Raw genomic sequence first — 13,908 nt, 5'->3', positions numbered from 1 at the left:
AAATGTTGAAAAGAATGTTTCATTCTATAATTTTATGACTTTTGGAGATCAGTTCATATTCTACTCACGTAACTATTCACAGTAACAGAAATTTTGACCAGGGATGCCCAAACTTTTTCATGACACTGTATGTATTGTGGGTGACCAGGTCTGGAGGGATGTTGTTTTGTTTGGTTACATGTATGTGTAGTCAGATGACAATAAACTTGAACTTGCATTTTATAGCATCTGCAGAATCTTGTGTGTTTATGAGATCATTTGTTACACACTTTGCAACTCGATCAAATGCATTCCTGATGCCCATGGAAATAATGTCCATGCACAGTCCTGTCTAGAACTCAGACCATGTCCTTATTCCTGTCAGACATTTCCACCCAGTTAGCCTCTTCTATTCAGAATCACACTTGCAAACTTACAATCTATAGAGGCAACATTCACGCAAAATGCTGGAGGAATCTGATTGGAGAGGAGAATGGACCATGGGAGAAAAGGAAGGAGGAGCTTCACCAGGGGAAGTGACAGGCAGGGGAAGAGAAGACAAGACGTAAGAGGCCAGAATGGGGAATTGATGAAGAGGGCGGGAAGGAGGATAAATTGCCAGAAGTTGGAGAAATTTATATTCATGTCATCAGGTTGGAGGCTACTTGGACAGAATATGAGGTGTTGCTCGTCCAATCTGAGTGTGGGCTCATTGTGAGGAGGCCATGGATTAACATGTCAGAATGGAATGGGAGATGAATATAAAATGGTTGACGACTGGGAAATCTCGAGGAATTCTCCTGAATGATGGAAGTTACAACTCTGTAATGTTCTCTTCCTCCCCCACCACCCTGCTGGTGAGAACCGCCCACTCCTGTGTCCACCACACACTTCCGTCCTTCTACATTCCTCACTGCTCTTACATTAACCTCAGCAAGTCCCAATTCCTGATTTAGGACTTTGGGAGCGTTATCACCCCCATGAACACTGAAGTGAAGAGCCGGTTGCACATTCCATGCGGATGTACAAAAGCAAGGTCATTGGCCCTGATGGGTCATTTCCTGGAAAGTGTGATGGCAAGCACACTCTTCTTCCAAATAATCTCACAGAGAGACACACACACAAAATGCTGGAGGAGCTCAGCAGGTCAGTGAGAATGAATAAACAGTCGATATTTTCATCAGGACTGGAAAGGAAGGGGGAAGAAACATAGAAACACAGCTGTTTTTTGTAGGACCTCTGCACTCCCCACCCATTGCTTTGGCACTCTCCGTTGTCCCCTTCGACCAACAATGACACCTGTTCTGCCTTCCCTGATGACACTGTCACTTCCCCGAAACCCTTGCTAACATTTCTCCAGTAAATATTGTCTATCTGCACTGCACCTTCTCTGTAGCTGTTGCACTTTATTCTGCATTGTTATTGTTTTACCTTAGCCGGCCTCAATGCACTGTGTAATGATCTGATCCGTGATCCGTATTGACAGTTCACAAGACAAGCTTTTCACTGTATCTCCGTATGTGTTCCTGCTCTCCCAGAGTGGAAGCCGACTCACGTCACCCTGAGCCCTCGCCAACACCACCCACCACTTCATGGGCTGAGACTGCCATGGACACAGAAACACAAGACCATAAGACATGAGGCCATTCAGCCCATCAAGTCTTCGCCACCAATCCGTCATGGCAGATTTACTATCCCTCTCAACTCCATTCTCCCTCAAACCTTTGATGCTCTTGACTAATAAACATCTGCTTTAAATAGACCCAATGACCTGGCCTCCACAGCCATCTGTGGCAACGACTTCCACAGATTCACCATTCTGACGATGCTGGAAATCCGAGCAACACACACAATGCTGGAGGAACTCAGTATCTATGGGAAAAGTATAGCCAACATTTTGGGCTAAAACCCTTCAGCAAGACTGGAGAAAAAAAGCTGAGGAGTAGAATTAAAAGGTGGTGTGAGGGGAAGAGAAACACCAGGTGATGGGTGAAACCTGGAGAGGAAGGGCTGAAGTCAAGAGCTGGGAAGTTAATTGGTGAACGAGACAGACGGCCATGGAAGAAGGAGGAGGGAGGGAGGAGCACCAGAGGCAGGCAACGGGCGGGCAGGGAGATAAAGTGAGAGAGGGAAAGGGGATGGGGAATGGCAATACAGGACCAGGTGGTTAACATAAATAAGATGGCAACAATGCATAATAAAAGGCCAACAAATTCAAGATGATAAATATAGAAAATGCCAGGAGAAACCAGAAACTACCCAACACATTACAGGATCCTGCAGCAGTTTAACTCAATCTGATTACTCACACAGGCATAATCAAGTGGCAAATATCATTCACCAAAATCTTACTTTAAAATACAAACTCATAAAAACCACCATACCTCACTATAAACACAAGCCTGGTCCCATTTTAGAGTCAGAATCCTACAAATATTACGATCGATCCACTATTCCAGATAATCCACAACCATCTGGATATAATAACACAGGATAAACACAAGCAAGAACAACGTACTTAGTAGATATCGCCATTCCAAACACTCTTAACTCACAGAAATCAATAATGAAAAACACCAGAAATATGCTGAATTAAAAGAGGAAATTGAAAGACTATGGAATATGAACAAGGTATATATTGTCCCAACAGTAGTATCTACAACTAGAATCAACCCAATCGCTACACGATGGCATTAAACAATTAGACCCACAAATCTCCAGAAAACCACAATACTAAATGCCACTCGGACAGCCCAGAAGTTCCTAACAGTTGAGAAGTGAGTGTGTTTGGCTATGCCCATACAGGTTTTACCAGCTTGAGCTGAGAAAAAAAATACAGTAATAATAATAAATAAATATGCAATAAATATTGAGAACATGGGATGAAGAGACCTTGAAAGTGAGTCCATAGATTATGGGAACAGTTCAGTGATGGGTCGAGTGAAGTTAGTCACTCTGGTTCAAGAGGTTGAGGGGTAGTAACTGTTCCTGAACCTGATGGTGTGGATCCTGAGGCTCCTGACACCATCCTGATGACAACAGCAAGAAGAAAGCATGACCTGGGTGGGGGTGTCCCTGATGGATACTGCATTCCTGTGACAATGTCCCTGATGGATGCTGCATTCCTGTGACAATGTCCCTGATGGATACTGCATTCCTGTGACCATGTCCCTGATGGATACTGCATTCCTGTGACAATGCTCCGTGTATTGCTCAATGGTGGGGAAGGCACTACAGCACAGAAACAGGCCTTTCAGACCGAGTCTATGCTGAACTATTAATCTGCCTCATCCCACTGACCTGCAGCCAGAGTGTAGCCCTCTCTAGCCCTCCCCATCCAAACGTTAAAATTGATCCTGCATTCACTACTTGTGCTGGCAGTTTGCTCCACACTCTCAACACCCTCAGAATGAAAAATTCCTCTTACACCCTTAACCCATTATTCTAACTGTAATTTCACCCAACCTCAGTGGAAAAAGCCTGCTTGCATGTACCCTTCTATAACCCTCATCATGTTGTAAACTTCTATCAAATCACCCCTCAATCTTTTATGTCCCAGGGAGTAAAATCCTAACCTATTCAATCTTTCCTTATAACTCACATCCTACAGTCCTTGTAAATTTTACTCTTTCAACCTTATTTACGTCTTTCCTGTAGGTAGGTGACCAAAACTGCACACAATACTCCATATTAGACGTCACCAACATCTTACACAACTTCAACATCACATCCTGACTCTTGTACTCAATATGTTGATTTATGAAGGCCAATGTGCCAAAAACTTTCTTTATGACCCTATCTACCTGTGACACTACTTTCAATTATGGATCTGTGATTTCGCATTTCCCCCTCCCCCCCACTACTTTCAAATCCCTTACTATCTTTCCTTTCAGTTAGTCCTGACGAAGGGTCTCACCTGCCCTTACACTTCCTCCCTCACCACCATTCAGGACCCCAGACAGTCCTTCCAGGTGAGGCGACACTTCACCTGTGAGTCGGCTGGTGTGGTATACTGCGTCCGGTGCTCCCGGTGTGGCCTTTTATATATTGGTGAGACCCGACACAGACTGGGAGGCCGTTTCGCTGAACACCTACGCTCGGTCCACCAGAGAAAGCAGGATCTCCCAGTGGCCACACATTTTAATTCCACGTCCCATTCCCATTCTAATATGTCTATCCATGGCCTCTACTGTCAAGATGAAGCCACACTCAGGTTGGAGGAACAACACCTTATATACCGGCTGGGTAGCTTCCAACCTGATGGCATGAACATTGACTTCTCTAATTTCCGTTAATGCCCCTCCTCCCCTTCTTACCCCATCCCTGATATATTTAGTTTTTTTCCCCCTCCCTTTTTTTTTGTCTTTTTCTGCCCATCACTCTGCTTGTTCTCCATCTTCCTCTGGTGCTTCCCCCCTCCCTTCTTTCTCCCGAGGCCTCCTGTCCCATGATCCTTTCCCTTCTCCAGCTCTGTATCCCTTTTGCCAATCACCTTTCCAGCTCTTAGCTTCACCCCACCCCCTCCGGTCTTCTCCTGTCATTTCGCATTTTCCCCTCCCCCTCCCACTTTCAAATCTCTTACTATCTCTCCTTTCAGTTAGTCCTGACGAAGGGTCTCGGCCCGAAACGTTGACAGTGCTTCTCCTTATAGATGCTGCCTGGCCTGCTGTGTTCCACCAGCATTTTGTGTGTGTTGTTTGAATTTCCAGCATCTGCAGATTTCCTCGTGTTTACCATCACAACCTTGCATTTCTTGCAACAGTCTGCGATTGCTCTGCAAATTTGCTCCTTAAAATCTCACAGACCGTTGGGTGATTTATAATATAATCCTATTAACATGGTCCTGCTTTTCTTATTCCTCAGTTCTACCCGTGATGCCTTACTGGACAAGCTCTCTCCAGTCGGTCCTGACTGAGCACTGCTGTGACATTTTCCCTGACTGGTATTCCCAACCCCCCCCCCCCCTTTAATCCTTCCCACTCTATCATGTCTAAAACAACAGAACCCCCGTACACTAAGCTGCCCCTCCTGTCTCACTAGTGGCTACAATGTCATAATTCCAGGTGTTGATCCATGCCCTGAGCCTTCTGCCTTTCCTACAACACTCCTTGCATTGAAATATATGCAACTCAGCACATTAGCGCCACCACTTTGATTCCTAACCTTGAATGTAGGCTTAACAACACCTTTCTCCACAGCCTCTCCACTAACTGTTCTGGCACTCTGGTTCCCACCCCCCCATAACTCTAGTTTTAACCCCGCTGTGTAACATTAGCAAACCTTGTGTTTGGAAACAGCCAACTGGAGTACTGAGACCGCCCGCTGTGGAGATGGGGAGACACAGAAATATAAGGCCATCAGACACATGAGCAGAATTAAGCCATATGGCCCATCAAGTCTTCTCCACCACCGCATCGTGGCTGAATTATTATTCCTCTTAACCTATGATGCCCCGATTAATCAAAAACCTATCCAACCTTTGCTTTAATAACTTGGCCTCCACAGCCGTCCGTGACAATGAATTCCACAGATTCACCACCCTCTGGCTAAAGAAATTCCTCCTCATCTCTATTCTGAGGCTGTGTCCTCTGGTCCTAGACTCCCCCACTATAGAAAACATCTTCACCATATCCACTCATTCTCGGCCTTTCAATATTCAATAGGTTTCAATTCTTCTAAACTCCAATATGTACAGGCCTAGAACCATTAAATGTTAACCCTTTCATTGCAGGGATCATTCTCGCAAACCCCGTCTGGACCTTCTCCAATGCTAGCAAATCTTTTCTGAGTTAAGCTGACCACCACCTTGCAAGGCCTCAGCCAGTCCCTGTGACTGGGGAAAACAAAGCAAGGTTTACTGGTCAATAATCTTTCACTAGAATTGAAAACACTTGGTGATAAACTTTCTCCCAGTTCTGATCAAACACCCTGCATCTTAAATATTAACTCTGTTTCCAGCACAGATGTTGCCTGACCTGCTGAGTTCTGCTATGTTTCCCCTTACTGCCTGCCTGCCTGCACTCTCTCTGTAACAGGAACACTTCACCCTGTACGCTGTTATTGCTTTTCCCTTGTACTACCTCAATGTTCTACGTAATTGTAACCAAATTTGTTCCTTGTTCTTTCTGATTCAGCAGGATGGATGACAAACAAGAAGCACGGTTTATGTAAAGTTAAAAAAAATTACTGGAACCTCAGTCCATGTGACAGTATTTATTTTATTAAGAGAAACAGCATGGAATAGGCCCTTCTGGCCCAAGAACCAGCAACCCGCTGATTTAACTCCAGCCTAATCATAGGACAGTTAACCAAGTGCTTCTTTGGACTGTGGGAGGAAACCTATACGGTCACGGGGAGAGCATGCAAACTCCTTACAGACGGCTCTGGAAAGCACCAGGCTGTAACAGGGTCAGGCCGACCACTCAGCGGTTTAGGAGTTTTACCGTCTGCTCTGTTTCACATTTCTCCTGTTCAAACACCTTCTATAAACCAGATGCAACTGGCTTTATCCCCTTCCTTTCCAGTCCTGATGAAGGGCTTGGCTCGAAACAATGACTATGTACCCTCTCCATAGATGCTTCCTGCTCTGCTGAGTTCCTGGGGCTTTTTGTGGGTGTTGGTCTGGATCCAGCACCTGCAGAATCTCCTGTGTTTGTACTTTATATTACAGTTGCTATTAGACATGTGCTCACACATGAATAGGCTGTTAGCTATATCCGGTTCAATAGCTGGTACTGAATATTATATGGTTCACTCCCTTGTTTGTGCTGTTACAGAAAACCTTCACAACCTCACTCCACAAATTCACTGACTTTCAGATACGAGTTAACTTCATTATTCCCAATCTATGAGACGTCACAATCTGCCCTTGCATCTCAGCACTTCTCTGTAACTGTTACACTTTATTCTGTATCTGTTATTGTTTTCCCTTGTTCTACTTCAATGATTGCATAATTATGTCAAAATCAAAGTGCGTACAGTTACCATATACCCCCACCAGATCCATTTCCTTGCAGGCATTTACAGGAAAATAAAAAAATACAATGTAATTTACAAAATGTACACATAAACAACCAAAGTGCAAAAGATAAGAGTGTAAATACTGAAAGGGGAGTTGTAGAGTCCTTGCTGTGCAGGGACGTTGTGATATCCATTTCACTTTGGAGTACTGCATGCTAACAGGCCCTTCTGGCCCACTGAGTCCAATTACACGTATAAACCTACTGACCTCTCGGGCTGTGGGAGGAAACCGGAGCACCTGGAGGAAACCCATGTGATCACGGGGGGTCTGTACAAACTCCTTAGGGACAGGGGTGGGAACTGAACCACATTCAGAGTCGCTGTAGTGCGAGGTGCTGACCGCCATGCTACCATGCCATCCAATGTGACAGTAACAAATCAGTTTACCAAACTGTTCAGCTCAGTACAACAGAAACAGGGCAACAAACTACTTTATGAAGGTTCAAGTCTCATTAAAATCACAAACAGAAGGTTCTGGAAACACTCAGCTGCACAGGAAGCAGCAAAACCCGGAAACATTAACTGCTTCCCTCTCCGCAGACGCTGCCCGAGCATTTCCAGCTTCTTCTCAGAATTCGAAAGTTCACAGGCTTGACCCCACTTTCACCGTTTGAGTCCACACACTCTATACGTGCCAGGGTACTGGTACACAGCTCCAACCGGAGCCTTGAGTAACGGCGTAACCATTAGAGTATCATAGAACACAATGGCACAGAAACAGGCCATTCAGCCCATCTAGTACATACCAAACTATTAATGTGCCTGGTCCCATTGACCTGCACTGGACCATACCCCTCCCATCTATGTACCTATGCAAATTTCTCCTAAATGTTGAAATCAAACCCACACCCACCACTTGTGCCAGCAGTTCATTCCACACTCTCACCACCCTCCATGTTCCCATTAACCTTCAACCCTTAACTCATGGCCTCTACTTAAAGATTGCTTAATGTCATTTCCTGTACAGGAGTGTAAAGAGAACAAAATAATAGTTACTCTGTTTCTGCAGCACAAAAAACACTATAATAACAAACACAATAAATTTAAACACGTAAAATAGCTTACACACATTCAACTTCAGAGGAAAAAGCCTGCACGTATTCACCCTATCTATACACCTCATAAGTTTGCATACCTGGATGAAATCCAATCTCGTACCTCCAGAGTATAACGTCCCTGCCCTTTAAACCTTCCCTGTAACTCAGGTTTATACCCAGCGCTCCCCCTGGGCCACACTTACACCGATTGTCCACATCAGCGGCCAGTCTTCTCAGACCCCTGACACCCTCTGCTGAGCGGCGACCCCTACTTTAATGACAGTGCATCCTTTGTTTTTCGCTTTTGTCAAGGTCCCCCACCTCACCCCCGTTCTCGGTCGCCTCTTCCCACGAGGGGTGAAACCTCTCTCTCTCGCCCGGGACAGGGACCGGCCACAAGTGGAAATCCGGGAGCTGGATCGCAGCCGGAGCCTGGGATCTGGGTGCGGAAAGGTGGGGAGGTAGACCAGCACCCGGATCCAGGTCCAGTCTCAGACCCGAATCTAGATCCAGATCCGGACTCGGTGTCGGATGCAGACCGGGAGCCCGGAGTTTTCCGGCAGGACAAACTTTCCCGACTTGGTGGAGGGAGGGGTGCAGGGCTGGAGGGTAGGGGGTGGAGGTAGGAGGGAGGGCGCACGGTCCCCGGGTTCAGGCACTCACCGTGACTCGGTATGGGACAGCAGCTCCCGATCCCCGATCCCGGGGTGCCGCTGATCCAAAGGAGACGTGAGACGCACTCGCACTGGCTCTCTCTCCCGCAACACTCCGACTCGCAGCGGCCGCACCCCGGCCCAGGTGTGGGAGGAGCCGGAGACGGAACAGTCTGTCCCGCCGGGGGCGGGCACCGGGCGGCGTCACCGCTACAGGTGGTGCTGGGATACCGGCGGGACAGGTACAGGTAGCTGGGAGTACAGGGAACCAGGTACAGGTGATACAATAACTTGGTCATGTGTGAGTGGTCCAGGTAGTACAGTGACTTAGTACTGTACAAGTGGTACAGGCACAGGGGTAAAGCTACATGAACAGGCACCGATGCCATACGTACCACGAGACAAGTAACTGGTAAAGGGGTGCTAGGGTACAGGTACAACTGTACAGCTATAGGCATAAGCAGTACAAGTACTGGGGAACCGGCCTCTCTGTAGGTGGTACAGGTACAATACAGGTAACACCAGTACAGGCGGTACACCTACCAGAACAGGTGGTACAACTACCAGTACGCGTAAATCAAAGTATATTTATTATCAAAGTACATTTATGTAGCCATACGCACCCTGAAATTCAGTTTCTTGTGGACACCCACAGTAAGTAACACAATAGAATCAGTATTCTAGTGTCCCCCCCCCCCCCTTTACAAAGGTAGAGCGTTCCCATGAAACCTTTGTTAAGCTGAAATGGCATAAAGCGAAGAACCATTAATTTATATGGGAAAAAAGAGTTTGTCCTTCCAAAGTGTACCACCTCACACTTCTCCAGGTTGAACTCCATCTGCCACTTCTCAGCCCACTTCTGCAACCTATCAATCTCTCTCTGCAATCTTCGACAATCCTCTACACTATCTACAATACCACCAACCTTTGTGTCGTCTGCAAACTTGCCAACCCACCCTTCTAACCCCACTTCCAGGTTGTTAATAAAAATCACAAAAAGTAGAGGTCCCAGAACAGATCCTTGTGGGACACCACTAGTCACAACCCTCCAATCTGAATGTACTCCCTCCACCACGACCCTCTGCCTTCTGCAGGCAAGCCAATTCTGAATCCACCTGGCCAAATTTCCCTGGATCCCATGCCTTCTGACTTTCTGAATAAGCCTACCGTGTGGAACCTTGTCAAATGCCTTACTAAAATCCATGTAGATCACATCCACTGCACTACCCTCATCTATATGCCCAGTCACCTCCTCAAAGAACTCTATCAGGCTTGTTAGACATGATCTGCCCTTCACAAAGCCATGCTGACTGTCCCTGATCAGACCATGATTCTCTAAATGCCCATAGATCCTATCTCTAAGAATCTTTTCCAACAGCTTTCCCACCACAGACGTGAGGCTCACTGGTCTTTAATTACCCGGACTATCCCTAATGTAGGTCTTTTGTAAAAGCAAAGTGGCATAAAGCGAACATTCGTAAAGCAGGGGACACCTGTATGTACAGGCGGCTGTGAGAACGCAGGGCCACACTGGGTGAAGATACAGTTTGACACATTCCAATACAGTGGGTCACAGAATGAGCCAGCACCAGGGTCCGTCCCAGCAACCAAGAGGATCCGGGCATTCCTGATCGGACCCTTTCGATGCCTCACATTCTGTCACAGGCTACTTGACCCAGTTCATCCCTGCCAGCCACTCATGTTACCCTAGTCACATCCACAAAAGTCAACACTCACCCCCCCATCAGAAAATTCTGGAAAGGAAGTAGCACTATGGAGGAAAGTTCAGACTGTGGGGGGGGGGTTGCAAAGCAGGGGGGAGTTGACACCCTCTCTTGCCCAAGCCCAGCTCCACTTCCCCACCTAATACCCGGACCTTTACTAAACATGAGAAATTCAACAAACATCTGCCTGTAGCTGAGATACAAGAAAATCTGCAGATGCTGGAAATCCAGAGCAACACACACCGAAATATATAAAACATTAAATACAGTAAGTAGTGTAAAAATAGAGCAAAAATGGTAAGGTAGTGTTCATGGATTCATTGTCCATTCAGAATTCCCAGGACCTTGAAAAAAACAAGAGCGGAATGTTATCCGCTGTCTGGTCACACCACTGGTGCTCGGGGAGGTTGGTGGTGCCTGGGTGAACTAGGGTGGGGGTGTGCTGGGACCTACAAAGCAAGGACTGGGAGGTGGGATTCTCCTTATCTCCATTATCGGTCTGCACAGACACAGTGGCACAGAAGGCAATCAGGGACAATCTACCATCCTGAGACCCTCTGCAGAACCACAGACCACCAGACACACGCACAGACAGGGGGTGGGGGTGAGACATGGGAAGTTGCACGGTGTGACCCCAAGCCCCAGTCTCCCCAGTTTAACACCCCTCCACTCAGAGCTTTCAGCCTCTGGCCTCCCCGCAATATAACCCCGAAGGTTGAAGACTGAAGTTTCAGTGAGTCTTGATGTTGGCACCCAAGGATCAAAACTCCTAGCCTGACTTGTCTAGAGGTCAGAGGCCTGAGGCCTGAGTCCAGGGTCAAGGACTGGAGGCTGGGTGGAGACACGCCTGCATGTGTGAGTGGCTGAGAAAGGGGCTTGTCTTACTCTTGTTGTTGCTGTGTTGTTCTGCTGAACATGGTAGGTACATCACGTTGGCACTGGAGTGTGTGGTAACACTTACAAGCTGCCCCCAACACATCCTTATCCTTATCAATTTCTCCTTCCTCTCCTTCTGTCCCCCACTCTGGCTTCTTACCTCTTCTCACCTACCTGTCACCTACCTCCCCCTTCCCTTTTCCCTTTGGTCCACTCTCCTCTCCAACCCTTTATCTTTCCTACCCCAATTACTTCATCTATCACCTTCTAGCTATCACCCCCACCCTCTTCCCCCTTCCTTTCCCATCCTGAAGAAGGATCTTGGCCTGAATTGCCGACAGTTTATTCCTCTCCATAGATGCCGCCTGACCTGCCGAGTTCCTCCAGCATTCGGTGTGTGTTGCTCTGGATTTCCAGCATTCTGTGTGTGTTGCTCTGGATTTCCAGCATTCGGTGTGTGTTGCTCTGGATTTCCAGCATTCTGTGTGTGTTGCTCTGGATTTCCAGCATTCGGTGTGTGTTGCTCTGGATTTCCAGCATTCCGTGTGTGTTGCTCTGGATTTCCAGCATTCTGTGTGTGTTGCTCTGGATTTCCAGCATTCGGTGTGTGTTGCTCTGGATTTCCAGCATTCGGTGTGTGTTGCTCTGGATTTCCAGCATTCTGTGTGTGTTGCTCTGGATTTCCAGCATTCGGTGTGTGTTGCTCTGGTTTCCAGCATTCTGTGTGTGTTACTCTGGATTTCCAGCATTTGGTGTGTGTTGCTCTGGATTTCCAGCATTCGGTGTGTGTTGCTCTGGATTTCCAGCATTCCGTGTGTGTTGCTCTGGATTTCCAGCATTCTGTGTGTGTTGCTCTGGATTTCCAGCATCTGCAGTTTCTTGTGTTTACATCCTCAGGTGTGTTGGTTGTTAATGCAAATTACGCTTTGATGTATTTGTGACAAATAAATCTATATCTAATTGTATGATCACCTGCTGTCTGGTCACCTGTTCTACGTTGGCACAGTACAGCCCTAGGCTTCAGTCCTGACGTCAATACTTTCAGGTAACCAGCCTTTCCTGTTCCTGTCGGCAGCGGCCAGTTCCTCCAGCTGTACCATTGACTCAGTTCCCTTCGCTCCACTGACAGATGGCGAATCTTCCAACTTCTCATTCCACCCCGTTCCCTCCTGACCGTGACGTTCATCTCCCTCCAACACATCAGCTGTGATTAACGCAGGTCACTCTCTCGATGGGGAGGCCACATCCGGAGCGCCGGATTAATTACTAATCCTAACCCTCAAATCTTTGGAATGTGAGAGGAGAGCGGAGCACCTGAAGGAAACCCATGCCCACGGGAAAGGATGGAGAAACTCCGTACAGACAAGGCAGGAGTTCAATCCTCCTCGCCAGGTAATAGTATTCCGGTTCTGCGGCGCCGCGGCCGTCAGGAGTTGGGCCGTGTGTGGTCAGAACATTGGGATCTCCAGGAGACAGAGACCCAGGCGGCCGTGCTCTCCTCTCTCTGCTGCCGGGTAGTGTAGCAGTCAGCGCGGCACTATTACTGTTCCTGAACCGGGAGCCGTTCGGGGCGTGAGAGTTTGGAGATCAGCTTTGGCATCCTCTGTGAGAGATCCCTGCGGACTGCATGCGTTTGCTCCGGGTGCCCTGCGCTCCTTCCACTGTCTGAAGACGTGCCGTGTGGGTTAATTGGTCATTGCTGTCCGTGAGGGTTGCTGGGTGGTGAGGCTGAAAGGTCAGAAGAGCCTATTCAACTTTGTATCTCTAAATAAATAAATCAGGAAGGAGGTACAGGAGCCTCAGGTCCCACACCACCAGGTTCAGGAGCAGTTATTATCAGGCTCTTGAACTAGCGGGATAATTTCACTCACCTCAACACTGAACAGTTCTCACAACTTATGGACTCACTTTCAAGGACTCTTCATCTCATGTTCTTGATATTTATGGCTTATTTATTTATTATTATTTTGTTTTTTTCTTCATTTTATATTTACACAGTTTGTAGGTTGGTTGTTTGTCCTGTTGGGAACGGTCTTTCATCGATTCTATTCCTTTCCTTTATATTACTGCGAATGGCCACAAGAAAATGGATCTCAGGGTAGTAAAAGGCGACATAAAAGTGCTTTGTTAATAAGTTTATTTTGAAGAGACAGGAGTCGCTGGAATCTCAGGCTCAGAATCTGGAGCAACAATAAATTGTACAGGGACACAGCAAGTTGAGCAGCATCTGTGGGGGGGGGGTGTGGGGAGAGGGATAGTCGGCACTTCAGGTCAAACCAGAAGATGGAAAAACTACAGGTTTTGGAAATCTAAAGTAAAAGCAAACTGCTGATACACTCATCAGGGCAGACAGCACTTGTGGGGAGAGAAAGAGGATTAATATTTCACGTCAAAGACCTCTGGTTCTGATGAAGGACTTCTGGCATGCTGGGTCTGTTTCTTGCTTCACCTCCATGTGTGTTTCTGACACCACAAGCCCAGACCAACAAGAACCAATTAAATATCACAGTGAAATCAGCGAGCAAGTAATAAAATCCACGCGAGACTAAGCAGTGAGAAGAAACGAGTGCGGACGAACTGCCCGGGGTTCGGCTGTGTCATGTTGTGGCTGCACTGAGC

The 13,908-nt window shown here is 47.2% G+C and overlaps 1 protein-coding gene across 2 annotated transcripts in view; it reads right to left on the bottom strand.

The window, feature by feature from the left end:
- Positions 1–12,352, bottom strand: part of LOC140729772 (ras association domain-containing protein 8-like) — a 110,339-nt gene extending 97,987 nt beyond the window's left edge. The window contains exon 1 of one of the 2 annotated variants that reach the window (XM_073049970.1): positions 12,262–12,352. The gene's annotated coding sequence lies outside the window, so the exon portion shown is untranslated. Of the gene's footprint in view, positions 1–8,699; positions 8,849–12,261 lie in introns of those variants that run through there. The other variant, XM_073049968.1, reaches the window with a different exon arrangement.
- Between the last annotated feature and the right edge of the window lie 1,556 nt (positions 12,353–13,908).

Source organism: Hemitrygon akajei, chromosome 6, assembly GCF_048418815.1.
Source record: "Hemitrygon akajei chromosome 6, sHemAka1.3, whole genome shotgun sequence".
Lineage (NCBI taxonomy): Eukaryota > Metazoa > Chordata > Chondrichthyes > Myliobatiformes > Dasyatidae > Hemitrygon > Hemitrygon akajei.
The sequence above is the reverse complement of the archived record's forward strand: the minus strand, read 5'-3'. Positions and strand labels throughout refer to the sequence as shown.